Source organism: Anabrus simplex, chromosome 3, assembly GCF_040414725.1.
Source record: "Anabrus simplex isolate iqAnaSimp1 chromosome 3, ASM4041472v1, whole genome shotgun sequence".
Lineage (NCBI taxonomy): Eukaryota > Metazoa > Arthropoda > Insecta > Orthoptera > Tettigoniidae > Anabrus > Anabrus simplex.
The window spans coordinates 94,841,766-94,855,808 of record NC_090267.1 but is presented as its reverse complement, the minus strand read 5'-3'; the positions used below and the strand labels follow the sequence as shown (position 1 = coordinate 94,855,808).

The following is a 14,043-nucleotide window of genomic DNA, read 5'->3' as shown; positions in this document are numbered from 1 at the left end:
AGCTCCTACAACATGACGCCATCTCTCAGGTCAGGAGATGTGTGGTGATTTGTGGTGCAACGAAGGACGAAGAAGTTATCGAGCGTGGTATTTGCCTGGATGTGAGAATGCGAAACGACGCAAAACCATTCTCTTCACGGCCTACGGTGGGGTTTGATCACACCCGCCTCCAGAATGCAGAGTTAAACCATACCGATGTGCTGTGTTACTCTTCGTGCGTTCTGGTGGCAATCGAGCTTGCCATAATTGACGGAAAGAGATGCACACAACATTCAGTTGTGGTGTAATTAACCGGAGAATTTATTAAAGTACGCCTCTGTGGTGTAGTGGTTAGTGTGATTGGCTTCAATTTCCGGAGGCCCGGCTTCGATTCTCGGCTCTACCTCGAAATTTGAAAAGTGGTACGAGGGCTGGAACGGGGTCCACTCAGCCTCGAGAAGTCAATTGAGTTTAGGTGGGATCGATTCTTACCTCATCCATCCTGGAAGTGATTTTCCGTGGTATCCCACTTCTCTTCCAGGCAGATGCCGGGATGGTACCTCATTTACGGCCACGGCCGCTTCCTTCCCTCTTCCTTGCCTAATCCTTGCAATTTTCCCATCCCCCCGCAAGGCCACCGTTCAGCATAGCAGGTAAGGCCACCTGGACGAGGTACTGGTCATCCTCCCTAGTTGTATCTCACGTCCCAGAGTCTGTAGCTCCAGGACACTGCACTTGAGGCGGTAGAGGCGGGATCCTTCGCTGAGTCCGAGGGAATAACCGACCCTGGAGGCTAAACAGATAATTAAGACGAAGAAGAGGAAGAAGAAGAAGAAGAAGGAATAGCACAATATTCTGTAAGGATCTCCCAGGGCGAGCACGCTCAGAATGATGAAATCGCCTCCCATTCGAGTGGCAAAGGAACATGCCTAATAATAGAAAGACAGCTTTGAAACTTACTAATAAAACACCCCCTATCGTGCCTGGCTAGCTCAGTCGGTAGAGCATGAGACTCTTAATCTCAGGGTCGTGGGTTCGAGCCCCACGTTGGGCGTCTGTTTTACGTCATTAGTAAATATTAAATAACACGTTGTTCAAACATGATCCTGAAGTGAAGTCTGTACCACCGGCTTCAAATATGGTGCCTTCACTACCTCACTCACTTTTATTGGGTACCATATTGTGACACCGGAAGAATGGAAGAGGTAGTCATTGTTGTTTTAAGGATATTTCTCTCTTTCTTAGTCTATTTACCGTGTTGGTCCGGCCTCTTAGGCTCCTACAACGTGACGCCATCTCTCAGGTCAGGAGATGTGTGGTGATTTGTGGTGCAACGAAGGACGAAGAAGTTATCGAGCGTGGTATTTGCCTGGATGTGAGAATGCGAAACGACGCAAAACCATTCTCTTCACGGCCTACGGTGGGGTTTGATCACACCCGCCTCCAGAATGCAGAGTTAAACCATAGCGATGTGCTGTGTTACTCTTCGTGCGTTCTGGTGGCATTCGAGCTTGCCATAATTGACGGAAAGAGTTGCACACAACATTCAGTTGTGGTGTAATTAACCGGAGAATTTATTAAAGTACGCCTCTGTGGTGTAGTGGTTAGTGTGATTGGCTTCAATTTCCGGAGGCCCGGCTTCGATTCTCGGCTCTGCCTCGAAATTTGAAAAGTGGTACGAGGGCTGGAACGGGGTCCCCTCAGCCTCGAGAAGTCAATTGAGTTTAGGTGGGATCGATTCTTACCTCATCCATCCTGGAAGTGATTTTCCGTGGTATCCCACTTCTCTTCCAGGCAGATGCCGGGATGGTACCTCATTTACGGCCACGGCCGCTTCCTTCCCTCTTCCTTGCCTAATCCTTGCAATTTTCCCATCCCCCCGCAAGGCCACCGTTCAGCATAGCAGGTAAGGCCACCTAGACGAGGTACTGGTCATCCTCCCCAGTTGTATCTCACATCCCAATGTCTGTAGCTCCAGGACACTGCATTTGAGGCGGTAGAGGCGGGATCCCTGGCTGAGTCCGAGGGAAAAACCGACCCTGGAGGCTAAAAAGGTAATTAAGACGAAGAAGAAGAAGAAGAAGAAGGAATAGCACAATATTCTGTAAGGATCTCCCAGGGCGAGCACGCTCAGAATGATGAAATCGCCTCCCATTCAAGTGGCAAAGGAACATGCCTAATAATAGAAAGACAGCTTTGAATCATACTGATAAAACAATGCATATCGTGCCCGGCTAGCTCAGTCGGTAGAGCATGAGACTCTTAATCTCAGGGTCGTGGGTGCGAGCCCCACGTTGGGCGTCTGTTTTACGTCATTGGTAAATATTAAATAACACGTTGTTCAAACATGATCCTGAAGTGAAGTCTGTACCACCGGCTTCAAATATGGTGCCTTCACCACCTGACTCAGTTTTATTGGGTACCATATTGTGACGGCGGAAAAATGGAAGAGGTAGTCATTGTTGTTTTAAGGATATTTCTCTCTTTCTTAGTCTATTTACCGTGTTGGTCGGGCCTCTTAGGCTCCTACAACGTGACGCCATCTCTCAGGTCAGGAGATGTGTGGTGATTTGTGGTGCAACGAAGGACGAAGAAGTTATCGAGCGTGGTATTTGCCTGGATGTGAGAATGCGAAACGACGCAAAACCATTCTCTTCACGGCCTACGGCGGGGTTTGAACACAGCCGCCTCCAGAATGCAGAGTTAAACCATAGCGATGTGCTGTGTTACTCTTCGTGCGTTCTGGTGGCATTCGAGCTTGCCATAATTGACGGAAAGAGATGCACACAACATTCAGTTGTGGTGTAATTAACCGGAGAATTTATTAACGTACGCCTCTGTGGTGCAGTATTTAGTGTGATTAGCTGCAATCCCTGGAGGCCCGGGTTTGATTCCCGGCTCTGCCTCGAAATTGGAAAAGTGGTACGGGGGCTGGAACGGGGTCCACTCAGCCTCGGGAAGTCAATTGAGTTTGGGTGGGTTCAATTCTCACTTCATCCATCCTGGAAGTGGTTTTCCGTGGTTTCCCACTCTCCTCCAGGCAAATGCCGGGATGGTACCTAACTTAAGGTTGCAATCTTCCCATCCCCACGCAAGACCACCGTTCAGCATAGCAGGTAAGGGCACGTGGACAAGGTACTGGTCATCCTCCCCAGTTGTATCCCCGACACAGAGTCTGTAGCTCCAGGACACTGCATTTGAGGCGGTAGAGGTGGGGTCCCTCGCTGAGTCCGAGGGAAAAACCGACCCTGGAGGCTAAACAGATAATTAAGACGAAGAAGAAGAAGAAGAAGAAAGAATAGCACAAAATTCTGTAAGGATCTCCCAGGGCGAGTACGCTTGGAATGATGAAATCGCCTCCCATTCAAGTGGCAGAGGAACATGCCTAATAATAGAAAGACAGCTTTGAATCTTACTGATAAAACACTGCATACCGTGCCCGGGTAGCCCAGTCGGTAGAGCATGAGACTCTTAATCTCAGGGTCGTGGGTTCCAGCCCAACGTTGGGCGTCTGTTTTACGTCATTGGTAAATATTAAATAACGCGTTGTTCAAACATGATCCTGAAGTGAAGTCTGTACCACCGGCTTCAAATGTGGTGCCTTCACCACCTGACTCAATTTTATTGGGTACCATATTGTGACGGCGGAAGTATGGAAGAGGTAGTCATTGTTGTTTTAAGGATATTCCTCTCTTTCTTAGTCTATTTACCGTGTTGGTCGGGCCTCTTAGACTCCTACAACGTGACGCCATCTCTCAGGTCAGGAGATGTGTGGTGATTTGTGGTGCAACGAAGGACGAAGAAGTTATCGAGCGTGGTATTTGCCTGGATGTGAGAATGCGAAACGACGCAAAACCATTCTCTTCACGGCCTACGGTGGGGTTTGATCACACCCGCCTCCATAATGCAGAGTTAAACCATACCGATGTGCTGTGTTACTCTTCGTGCGTTCTGGTGGCATTCGAGCTTGCCATAATTGACGGAAAGAGATGCACACAACATTCAGTTGTGGTGTAATTAACCGGAGAATTTATTAAAGTACGCCTCTGTGGTGTAGTGGTTAGTGTGATTGGCTTCAATTTCCGGAGGCCCGGCTTCGATTCTCGGCTCTGCCTCGAAATTTGAAAAGTGGTACGAGGGCTGGAACGGGGTCCACTCAGCCTCGAGAAGTCAATTGAGTTTAGGTGGGATCGATTCTTACCTCATCCATCCTGGAAGTGATTTTCCGTGGTATCCCACTTCTCTTCCAGGCAGATGCCGGGATGGTACCTCATTTACGGCCACGGCCGCTTCCTTCCCTCTTCCTTGCCTAATCCTTGCAATTTTCCCATCCCCCCGCAAGGCCACCGTTCAGCATAGCAGGTAAGGCCACCTGGACGAGGTACTGGTCATCCTCCCTAGTTGTATCTCACGTCCCAGAGTCTGTAGCTCCAGGACACTGCACTTGAGGCGGTAGAGGCGGGATCCTTCGCTGAGTCCGAGGGAATAACCGACCCTGGAGGCTAAACAGATAATTAAGACGAAGAAGAGGAAGAAGAAGAAGAAGGAATAACACAATATTCTGTAAGGATCTCCCAGGGCGAGCACGCTCAGAATGATGAAATCGCCTCCCATTCAAGTGGCAAAGGAACATGCCTAATAATAGAAAGACAGCTTTGAATCTTACTAATAAAACACCCCATATCGTGCCCGGCTGGCTCAGTCGGTAGAGCATGAGACTCTTAATCTCAGGGTCGTGGGTTCGAGCCCCACGTTGGGCGTCTGTTTTACGTCATTGGTAAATATTAAATAACACGTTGTTCAAACATGATCCTGAAGTGAAGTCTGTACCACCGGCTTCAAATATGATGCCTTCACCACCTGACTCAGTTTTATTGGGTACCATATTGTGACGGCGGAAGAATGGAAGAGGTAGTCATTGTTGTTTTAAGGATATTTCTCTCTTTCTTAGTCTATTTACCGTGTTGGTCGGGCCTCTTAGGCTCCTACAACGTGACGCCATCTCTCAGGTCAGGAGATGTGTGGTGATTTGTGGTGCAACGAAGGACGAAGAAGTTATCGAGCGTGGTATTTGCCTGGATGTGAGAATGCGAAACGACGCAAAACCATTCTCTTCACGGCCTACGGTGTGGTTTGAACACACCCGCCTCCAGAATGCAGAGTTAAACCATAGCGATGTGCTGTGTTACTCTTCATGCGTTCTGGTGGCATTCGAGCTTGCCATAATTGAGGGAAAGAGAAGCACACAACATTCAGTTGTTGTGTATTTAACCGGAGAATTTATTAAAGTGCGCCTCTGTGGTGTAGTGGTTAGTGTGATTAGCTGCAATCCCCGGAGGCCCAGTTTCGATTCTCGGCTCTGCCTCGAAATTTGAAAAGTGGTACGAGGGTTGGAACGGGGTCCACTCAGCCTCGGGAAGTCAATTGAGTTTCGGTGGGTTCAATTCTCACTTCATTCATCCTGGAAGTGGTTTTCCGCGGTTTCCCACCCTCCTCCAGGCAAATGCCGGGATGGTACCTCATTTACGGCCACGGCCACTTCCTTCCCTCTTCCTTGTCTAATCCTTGCTATTTTCCCATCCCCCCGCAAGGCCACCGTTCAGCATAGCAGGTAAGGCCACCTGGACGAGGTACTGCTCATCCTCCCCAGTTGTTTCCCCCGACCCGAAGTCTGTAGCTCCAGGACACTGCACTTGAAGCGGTAGAGGCGGGATCCTTCGCTGTGTCCGAGGGAAAAACCGACCCTGGAGGCTAAACAGATAATTAAGACGAAGAAGAAGAAGTAGAAGACGAAGAAGAGGAAGAAGAAGAAGAAGGAATAGCACAATATTCTGTAAGGATCTCCCAGGGCGAGCACGCTCAGAATGATGAAATCGCCTCCCATTCAAGTGGCAAAGGAACATGCCTAATAATAGAAAGACAGCTTTGAATCATACTGATAAAACAATGCATATCGTGCGGGGCTAGCTCAGTCGGTAGAGCATGAGACTCTTAATCTCAGGGTCGTGGGTGCGAGCCCCACGTTGGGCGTCTGTTTTACGTCATTGGTAAATATTAAATAACACGTTGTTCAAACATGATCCTGAAGTGAAGTCTGTACCACCGGCTTCAAATATGGTGCCTTCACCACCTGACTCAGTTTTATTGGGTACCATATTGTGACGGCGGAAGAATGGAAGAGGCAGTCAATGTTGTTTTAAGGATATTTCTCTCTTTCTTAGTCTATTTACCGTGTTGGTCGGGCCTCTTAGGCTCCTACAACGTGACGCCATCTCTCAGGTCAGGAGATGTGTGGTGATTTGTGGTGCAACGAAGGACGAAGAAGTTATCGAGCGTGGTATTTGCCTGGATGTGAGAATGCGAAACGACGCAAAACCATTCTCTTCACGGCCTACGGTGTGGTTTGAACACAGCCGCCTCCAAAATGCAGAGTTAAACCATAGCGATGTCCAGTGTTACTCTTCGTGCGTTCTGGTGGCATTCGAGCTTGCCATAATTGACGGAAAGAGATGCACACAACATTCAGTTGTGGTGTAATTAACCGGAGAATTTATTAAAGTACGCCTCTGTGGTGTAGTGTTAATGTGATTAGCTGCAATCCCCGGAGGCCCAGTTTCGATTCTCGGCTCTGCCTCGAAATTTGAAAAGTGGTACGAGGGCTGGAACGGGGTCCACTCAGCCTCGGGAAGTCAATTGAGTTTAGGTGGGTTCGATTCTTACCTCATCCATTTTGGAAGTGATTTTCCGTGGTTTCCCACTTCTCTTCCAGGCAGATGTCGGGATTGTACCTCATTTACGGCTACGGCCGCTTCCTTCCCTCTTCCTTGTCTAATCCTTGCTATTTTCCCATCCGCCCGCAAGGCCACCGTTCAGCATAGCAGGTAAGGACACCTGGACGAGGTACTGGTCATCCTCCCCAGTTGTATCCCCCGACCCAGAGTCTGTAACTCCAGGACACTGCACTTGAAGCGGTAGAGGCGGGATCCTTCGCTGAGTCCGAGGGAATAACTGACAATGGAGGCTAAACAGATAATTAAAACGAAGAAGAGGAAGAAGAAGAAGGAATAGCACAATATTCTGTAAGGATCTCCCAGGGCGAGCACGCTCAGAATGATGAAATCGCCTCCCATCCAAGTGGCAAAGGAACATGCCTAATAATAGAAAGACAGCTTTGAATCTTACTGATAAAACCGTGCATGTCGTGCCCGGCTAGCTCAGTCGGTAGAGCGTGAGACTCTTAATCTCAGGGTCGTGGGTTCGAGCCCCACGTTGGGCGTCTGTTTTACGTCATTGGTAAATATTAAATAACACGTTGTTCAAACATGATCGTGAAGTGAAATCTGTACCACCGGCTTCAAGTATGGTGCCTTCACCACCAGTCTCAGTTTTATTGGGTACGGTACCATATTGTGACGGCGGAAGAATTGAAGAGGTAGTCGTTGTTGTTTTAAGGATGTTTCTCTCTTTCTTAGTCTATTTACTGTGTTGGTCGGACCTCTTAGACTCCTACAACGTGACGCCATCTCTCAGGTCAGGAGATGTGTGGTGATTTGTGGTGCAACGAAGGACGAAGAAGTTATCGAGCGTGGTATTTGCCTGGATGTGAGAATGCGAAACGACGCAAAACCATTCTCTTCACGGCCTATGGTGTGGTTTGAACACAGCCGCCTCCAAAATGCAGAGTTAAACCATAGCGATGTGCTGTGTTACTATTCGTGCGTTCTGGTGGCATTCGAGCTTGCCATAATTGACTGAAAGAGATGCACATAACATTCAGTTGTGGTGTAAGTAACCGGAGAATTTATTACAGTACGCCTCTGTGGTGTAGTGGTTAATGTGATTAGCTGCAATCCCCGGAGGCCCAGTTTCGATTCTCAGCTATGCCTCGAAATTTGAAAAGTGGTACGAGGGCTGGAACGGGGTCCACTCAGCCTCGGGAAGTCAATTGAGTTTAGGTGGGTTCGATTCTTACCTCATCCATCCTCGAAGTGATTTTCCGTGGTTTCCCACTTCTCTTCCAGGCAGATGCCGGGATTGTACCTCATTTACGGCTACGGCCGCTTCCTTCCCTCTTCCTTGTCTAATCGTTGCTATTTTCCCATCCGCCCGCAAGGCCACCGTTCAGCATAGCAGGTAAGGCCACCTGGACGAGGTACTGGTCATCCTCCCCAGTTGTATTCCCCGACCCAGAGTCTGTAGCTCCAGGACACTGCACTTGAGGCGGTAGAGGCGGGATCCTTCGCTGAGTCCGAGGGAATAACCGACCCTGGAGGCTAAACAGATAATTAAAACGATGAAGATGAAGAAGAAGAAGAAGGAATAGCACAATATTCTGTAAGGATCTCCCAGGGCGAGCACGCTCAGAATGATAAAATCGCCTCCCATTCAAGTGGCAAAGGGAACATGCCTAATAATAGAAAGACAGCTTTGAATCTTACTAATAAAACACCCCATATCGTGCCCGACTAGCTCAGTCGGTAGAGCATGAGACTCTTAATCTCAGGGTCGGGGGTTCGAGCCCCACGTTGGGCGTCTGTTTTACGTCATTGGTAAATATTAAATAACACGTTGTTCAAACATGATCCTGAAGTGAAGTCTGTACCACCGGCTTCAAGTATGGTGTCTTCACCACCAGTGTCAGTTTTATTGGGTACCATATTGTGACGGCGGAAGAATGGAAGAGGTAGTCATTGTTGTTTTAAGGATATTTCTCTCTTTCTTAGTCTATTTACCGTGTTGGTCCGGCTTCTTAAGCTCCTACAACATGACGCCATCTCTCAGGTCAGGAGATGTGTGGTGATTTGTGGTGCAACGAAGGACGAAGAAGTTATCGAGCGTGGTATTTGCCTGGATGTGAGAATGCGTAACGACGCAAAACCATTCTCTTCACGGCCTACGGTGGGGTTTGATCACACCTGCCTCCAGAATGCAGTGTTAAACCGTAGCGATGTGCTGTGTTACTCTTCGTGCGTTCTGGTGGCATTCGAGCTTGCCATAATTGACGGAAAGAGATGCACACAACATTCAGTTGTGGTGTAATTAACCGGAGAATTTATTAACGTACGCCTCTGTGGTGCAGTATTTAGTGTGATTAGCTGCAATCCCTGGAGGCCCGGGTTTGATTCCCGGCTCTGCCTCGAAATTGGAAAAGTGGTACGGGGGCTGGAACGGGGTCCACTCAGCCTCGGGAAGTCAATTGAGTTTGGGTGGGTTCAATTCTCACTTCATCCATCCTGGAAGTGGTTTTCCGTGGTTTCCCACTCTCCTCCAGGCAAATGCCGGGATGGTACCTAAATTAAGGTTGCAATCTTCCCATCCCCACGCAAGGCCACCGTTCAGCATAGCAGGTAAGGGCACGTGGACAAGGTACTGGTCATCCTCCCCAGTTGTATCCCCCGACCCAGAGTCTGTAGCTCCAGGACACTGCACTTGAGGCGGTAGAGGTGGGGTCCCTCGCTGAGTCCGAGGGAAAGACCGACCCTGGAGGCTAAACAGGTAATTAAAACCAAGAAGGAGGAGAAGAAGAAGAAGAAGGAATAGCACAATATTCTGTAAGGATCTCCCAGGGCGAGCACGCTCGGTATGATGAAATCGCCTCCCATTCAAGTGGCAGAGGAAGATGCCTAATAATAGAAAGACAGCTTTGAATCTTACTGATAAAACAGTGCCTGTCGTGCCCGGCTAGCTCAGTCGGTAGAGCATGAGACTCTTAATCTCAGGGTCGTGGGTTCGAGCCCCACGTTGCGCGTCTGTTTTACGTCATTGGTAAATATTAAATAACACGTTGTTCAAACATGATCCTGAAGTGAAGTCTGTACCACTGGCTTCAAATATGGTGCCTTCACCACCTGACTCAGTTTTATTGGGTACCATATTGTGACGGCGGAAGAATGGAAGAGGTAGTCATTGTTGTTTTAAGGATATTTCTCTCTTTCTTAGTCTATTTACCGTGTTGGTCGGGCCTCTTAGACTCCTACAACGTGACGCCATCTCTCAGGTCAGGAGATGTGTGGTGATTTGTGGTGCAACGAAGGACGAAGAAGTTATCGAGCGTGGTATTTGCCTGGATGTGAGAATGCGAAACGACGCAAAACCATTCTCTTCACGGCCTATGGTGTGGTTTGAACACAGCCGCCTCCAAAATGCAGAGTTAAACCATAGCGATGTGCTGTGTTACTCTTCGTGCGTTCTGGTGGCATTCGAGCTTGCCATAATTGACTGAAAGAGATGCACATAACATTCAGTTGTGGTGTAATTAACCGGAGAATTTATTAAAGTACGCCTCTGTGGTGTAGTGGTTAATGTGATTAGCTGCAATCCCCGGAGGCCCAGTTTCGATTCTCAGCTCTGCCTCGAAATTTGAAAAGTGGTACGAGGGCTGGAACGGGGTCCACTCAGCCTCGGGAAGTCAATTGAGTTTAGGTGGGTTCGATTCTTACCTCATCCATTCTCGAAGTGATTTTCCGTGGTTTCCCACTTCTCTTCCAGGCAGATGCCGGGATTGTACCTCATTTACGGCTACGGCCGCTTCCTTCCCTCTTCCTTGTCTAATCGTTGCTATTTTCCCATCCGCCCGCAAGGCCACCGTTCAGCATATCAGGTAAGGCCACCTGGACGAGGTACTGGTCATTCTCCCCAGTTGTATTCCCCGACCCAGAGTCTGTAGCTCCAGGACACTGCACTTGAGGCGGTAGAGGCGGGATCCTTCGCTGAGTCCGAGGGAATAACCGACCCTTGTGGCTAAACAGATAATTAAAACGATGAAGATGAAGAAGAAGAAGAAGGAATAGCACAATATCATGTAAGGATCTCCCAGGGCGAGCACGCTCAGAATGATGAAATCGCCTCCCATTCAAGTGGCAAAGGAACATGCCTAATAATAGAAAGACAGCTTTGAATCTTACTAATAACCCACCCCATATCGTGCCCGGCTAGCTCAGTCGGTAGAGCATGAGACTCTTAATCTCAGGGTCGTGGGTTCGAGCCCCACGTTGGGCGTCTGTTTTACGTCATTGGTAAATATTAAATAACACGTTGTTCAAACATGATCCTGAAGTGAAGTCTGTACCACCGGCTTCTAATATGGTGCCTTCACCACCTGACTCAGTTTTATTGGGTACCATATTGTGACGGCGGAAGAATGGAAGAGGTAGTCATTGTTGTTTTAAGGATATTTCTCTCTTTCTTAGTCTATTTACCGTGTTGGTCCGGCTTCTTAAGCACCTACAACATGACGCCATCTCTCAGGTCAGGAGATGTGTGGTGATTTGTGGTGCAACGAAGGACGAAGAAGTTATCGAGCGTGGTATTTGCCTGGATGTGAGAATGCGAAACGACGCAAAACCATTCTCTTCACGGCCTACGGTGGGGTTTGATCACACCCGCCTCCAGAATTCAGAGTTAAACCGTAGCGATGTGCTGTGTTACTCTTCGTGCGTTCTGGTGGCATTCGAGCTTGCCATAATTGACGAAAAGAGATGCACATAACATTCAGTTGTGGTGTAATTAACCGGAGAATTTATTAACGTACGCCTCTGTGGTGCAGTATTTAGTGTGATTAGCTGCAATCCCTGGAGGCCCGGGTTTGATTCCCGGCTCTGCCTCGAAATTGGAAAAGTGGTACGGGGGCTGGAACGGGGTCCACTCAGCCTCGGGAAGTCAATTGAGTTTGGGTGGGTTCAATTCTCACTTCATCCATCCTGGAAGTGGTTTTCCGTGGTTTCCCACTCTCCTCCAGGCAAATGCCGGGATGGTACCTAACTTAAGGTTGCAATCTTCCCATCCCCACGCAAGGCCACCGTTCAGCATAGCAGGTAAGGGCACGTGGACAAGGTACTGCTCATCCTCCCCAGTTGTACCCCTTGACCCAGAGTCTGTAGCTCCAGGACACTGCACTTGAGGCGGTAGAGGTGGGGTCCCTCGCTGAGTCCGAGGGAAAAACCGACCCTGGAGGCTAAACAGGTAATTAAAACGAAGAAGGAGAAGAAGAAGAAGAAGAAGAAGAAGAAGAAGAAGGAATAGCACAATATTCTGTAAGGATCTCCCAGGGCAAGCACGCTCGGTATGATGAAATCGCCTCCCATTCAAGTGGCAGAGGAAGATGCCTAATAATAGAAAGACAGCTTTGAATCTTACTGATAAAACAGTGCCTGTCGTGCCCGGCTAGCTCAGTCGGTAGAGCATGAGACTCTTAATCTCAGGGTCGTGGGTTCGAGCCCCACGTTGGGCGTCTGTTTTACGTCATTGGTAAATATTAAATAACACGTTGTTCAAACATGATCCTGAAGTGAAGTCTGTACCACCGGCTTCAAATATGGTGCCTTCACCACCTGACTCAGTTTTATTGGGTACCATATTGTGACGGCGGAAGAGTGGAAGAGGTAGTCATTGTTGTTTTAAGGATATTTCTCTCTTTCTTAGTCTATTTACCGTGTTGGTCGGGCCTCTTAGACTCCTACAACGTGACGCCATCTCTCAGGTCAGGAGATGTGTGGTGATTTGTGGTGCAACGAAGGACGAAGAAGTTATCGAGCGTGGTATTTGCCTGGATGTGAGAATGCGAAAGGACGCAAAACCATTCTCTTCACAGCCTACGGTGGGGTTTGAACACACCCGCCTCGAGAATGCAGAGTTAAACCATAGCGATGTGCTGTGTTACTCTTCGTGCGTTCTGGTGGCATTCGAGGTTGCCATAATTGACGGAAAGAAATGCACACAACATTCAGTTGTAGTGTAATTAACCGGAGAATTTATTAAAGTACGCCTCTGTGGTGAAGTTGTTAGTGTGATTAGCTGCAATCCCCGGAAACCCGGGTTCGATACTCGGCTCTTCCTCGAAATTTGAAAAGTGGTACGAGGACTGGAACGGGGTCCACTCAGCCTCGGGAAGTCAATTGAGTTTAGGTGGGTTCAATTCTCACTTCATCCATCCTGGAAGTGGTTTTCCGTGGTTTCCCACTCTCCTCCAGGCAAATGCCGGAATGGTACCTAACTTAAGGTTGCAATCTTCCCACCCCCCCGCCAGGCCACCGTTCAGCATAGCAGGTAAGGCCACCTGGACGAGGTACTGTCATCCTCCCCAGCTGTATCCCCCGACCCAGAGACTGTAGCTCCAGGACACTGCACCTGAGGCGGTAGAGGCGGGATCCCTCGCTGAGTCCGAGGGAAAAACCGACCCTGGAGGCTAAACAGATAATTAAGACGAAGCAGAAGATGAAAAAGGAATAGCACAATATTCTGTAAGGATCTCCCAGGGCGAGTACGCTCAGAATGATGAAATCGCCTCCCATTAAAGATGCAAAGGAACATTCCTAATAATAGAAAGACAGCTTTGTATCTTACTGATAACACGCTGCATATCGTGCCCGGCTAGCGCCGTCGGTAGGGCATGAGACTCTTAATCTCAGGGTCGTGGGTTCGAGCCCCACGCTGGGCGTCTGTTTTACGTCATTGTAAATATTAAATAACACGTTGTTCAAACATGATCCTGAAGTGAAGTCTGTACCACCGGCTTCAAATATGGTGCCTTCACCACCTGACTCAGTTTCATTGGGTACCATATTGTGATGGCGGAAAAATGGAAGAGGTAGTCATTGTTGTTTTTAGGATATTTCTCTCTTTCTTAGTCTATTTACCGTGTTGGTCGGGGCTCTTAGGCTCCTACAATGTGACGCCATCCCTCAGGTCAGGAGATGTGTGGTGATTTGTGGTGCAACGAAGGACGAAGAAGTTATCGAGCGTGGTATTTGCCTGGATGTGAGAATGCGAAACGGCGCAAAACCATTCTCTTCACGGCCTACGGTGGGGATTGAACACACCCGCCTCCAGAATGCAGAGTTAAACCATAGCGATGTGCTGTGTTACTCTTCGTGCGTTCTGGTGGCATTCGAGCTTGCCATAATTGACGGAAAGAGATGCACACAACATTCAGTTGTGGTTAATTAACCGGAGAATTTATTAAAGTACGCCTCTGTGGTGTAGTGGTTAGTGTGATTAGCTGCAATCCCCGGAGGCCCGGGTTCGATTCTCGGCTCTGCCTCGAAATTTGGAAAGTGGTACGAGGGT

The 14,043-nt window shown here is 48.6% G+C and overlaps 8 non-coding genes across 8 annotated transcripts; all 8 read left to right on the top strand.

Moving 5' to 3' along the window:
• Positions 1–960: 960 nt before the first annotated feature.
• Positions 961–1,033, top strand: TRNAK-CUU (transfer RNA lysine (anticodon CUU)). Its single transcript has one exon. It is a non-coding gene; the product is annotated as a tRNA-Lys (tRNA).
• A 1,174-nt stretch (positions 1,034–2,207) lies between these two features.
• On the top strand, positions 2,208–2,280 carry TRNAK-CUU (transfer RNA lysine (anticodon CUU)). Its single transcript has one exon. It is a non-coding gene; the product is annotated as a tRNA-Lys (tRNA).
• Positions 2,281–4,666: 2,386 nt separating this feature from the next.
• Positions 4,667–4,739, top strand: TRNAK-CUU (transfer RNA lysine (anticodon CUU)). Its single transcript has one exon. It is a non-coding gene; the product is annotated as a tRNA-Lys (tRNA).
• A 2,443-nt stretch (positions 4,740–7,182) lies between these two features.
• On the top strand, positions 7,183–7,255 carry TRNAK-CUU (transfer RNA lysine (anticodon CUU)). The gene has a single exon. It is a non-coding gene; the product is annotated as a tRNA-Lys (tRNA).
• Positions 7,256–8,438: 1,183 nt separating this feature from the next.
• On the top strand, positions 8,439–8,511 carry TRNAK-CUU (transfer RNA lysine (anticodon CUU)). The gene has a single exon. It is a non-coding gene; the product is annotated as a tRNA-Lys (tRNA).
• A 1,143-nt stretch (positions 8,512–9,654) lies between these two features.
• Positions 9,655–9,727, top strand: TRNAK-CUU (transfer RNA lysine (anticodon CUU)). The gene has a single exon. It is a non-coding gene; the product is annotated as a tRNA-Lys (tRNA).
• A 1,177-nt stretch (positions 9,728–10,904) lies between these two features.
• On the top strand, positions 10,905–10,977 carry TRNAK-CUU (transfer RNA lysine (anticodon CUU)). Its single transcript has one exon. It is a non-coding gene; the product is annotated as a tRNA-Lys (tRNA).
• A 1,158-nt stretch (positions 10,978–12,135) lies between these two features.
• On the top strand, positions 12,136–12,208 carry TRNAK-CUU (transfer RNA lysine (anticodon CUU)). The gene has a single exon. It is a non-coding gene; the product is annotated as a tRNA-Lys (tRNA).
• Positions 12,209–14,043: the final 1,835 nt, after the last annotated feature.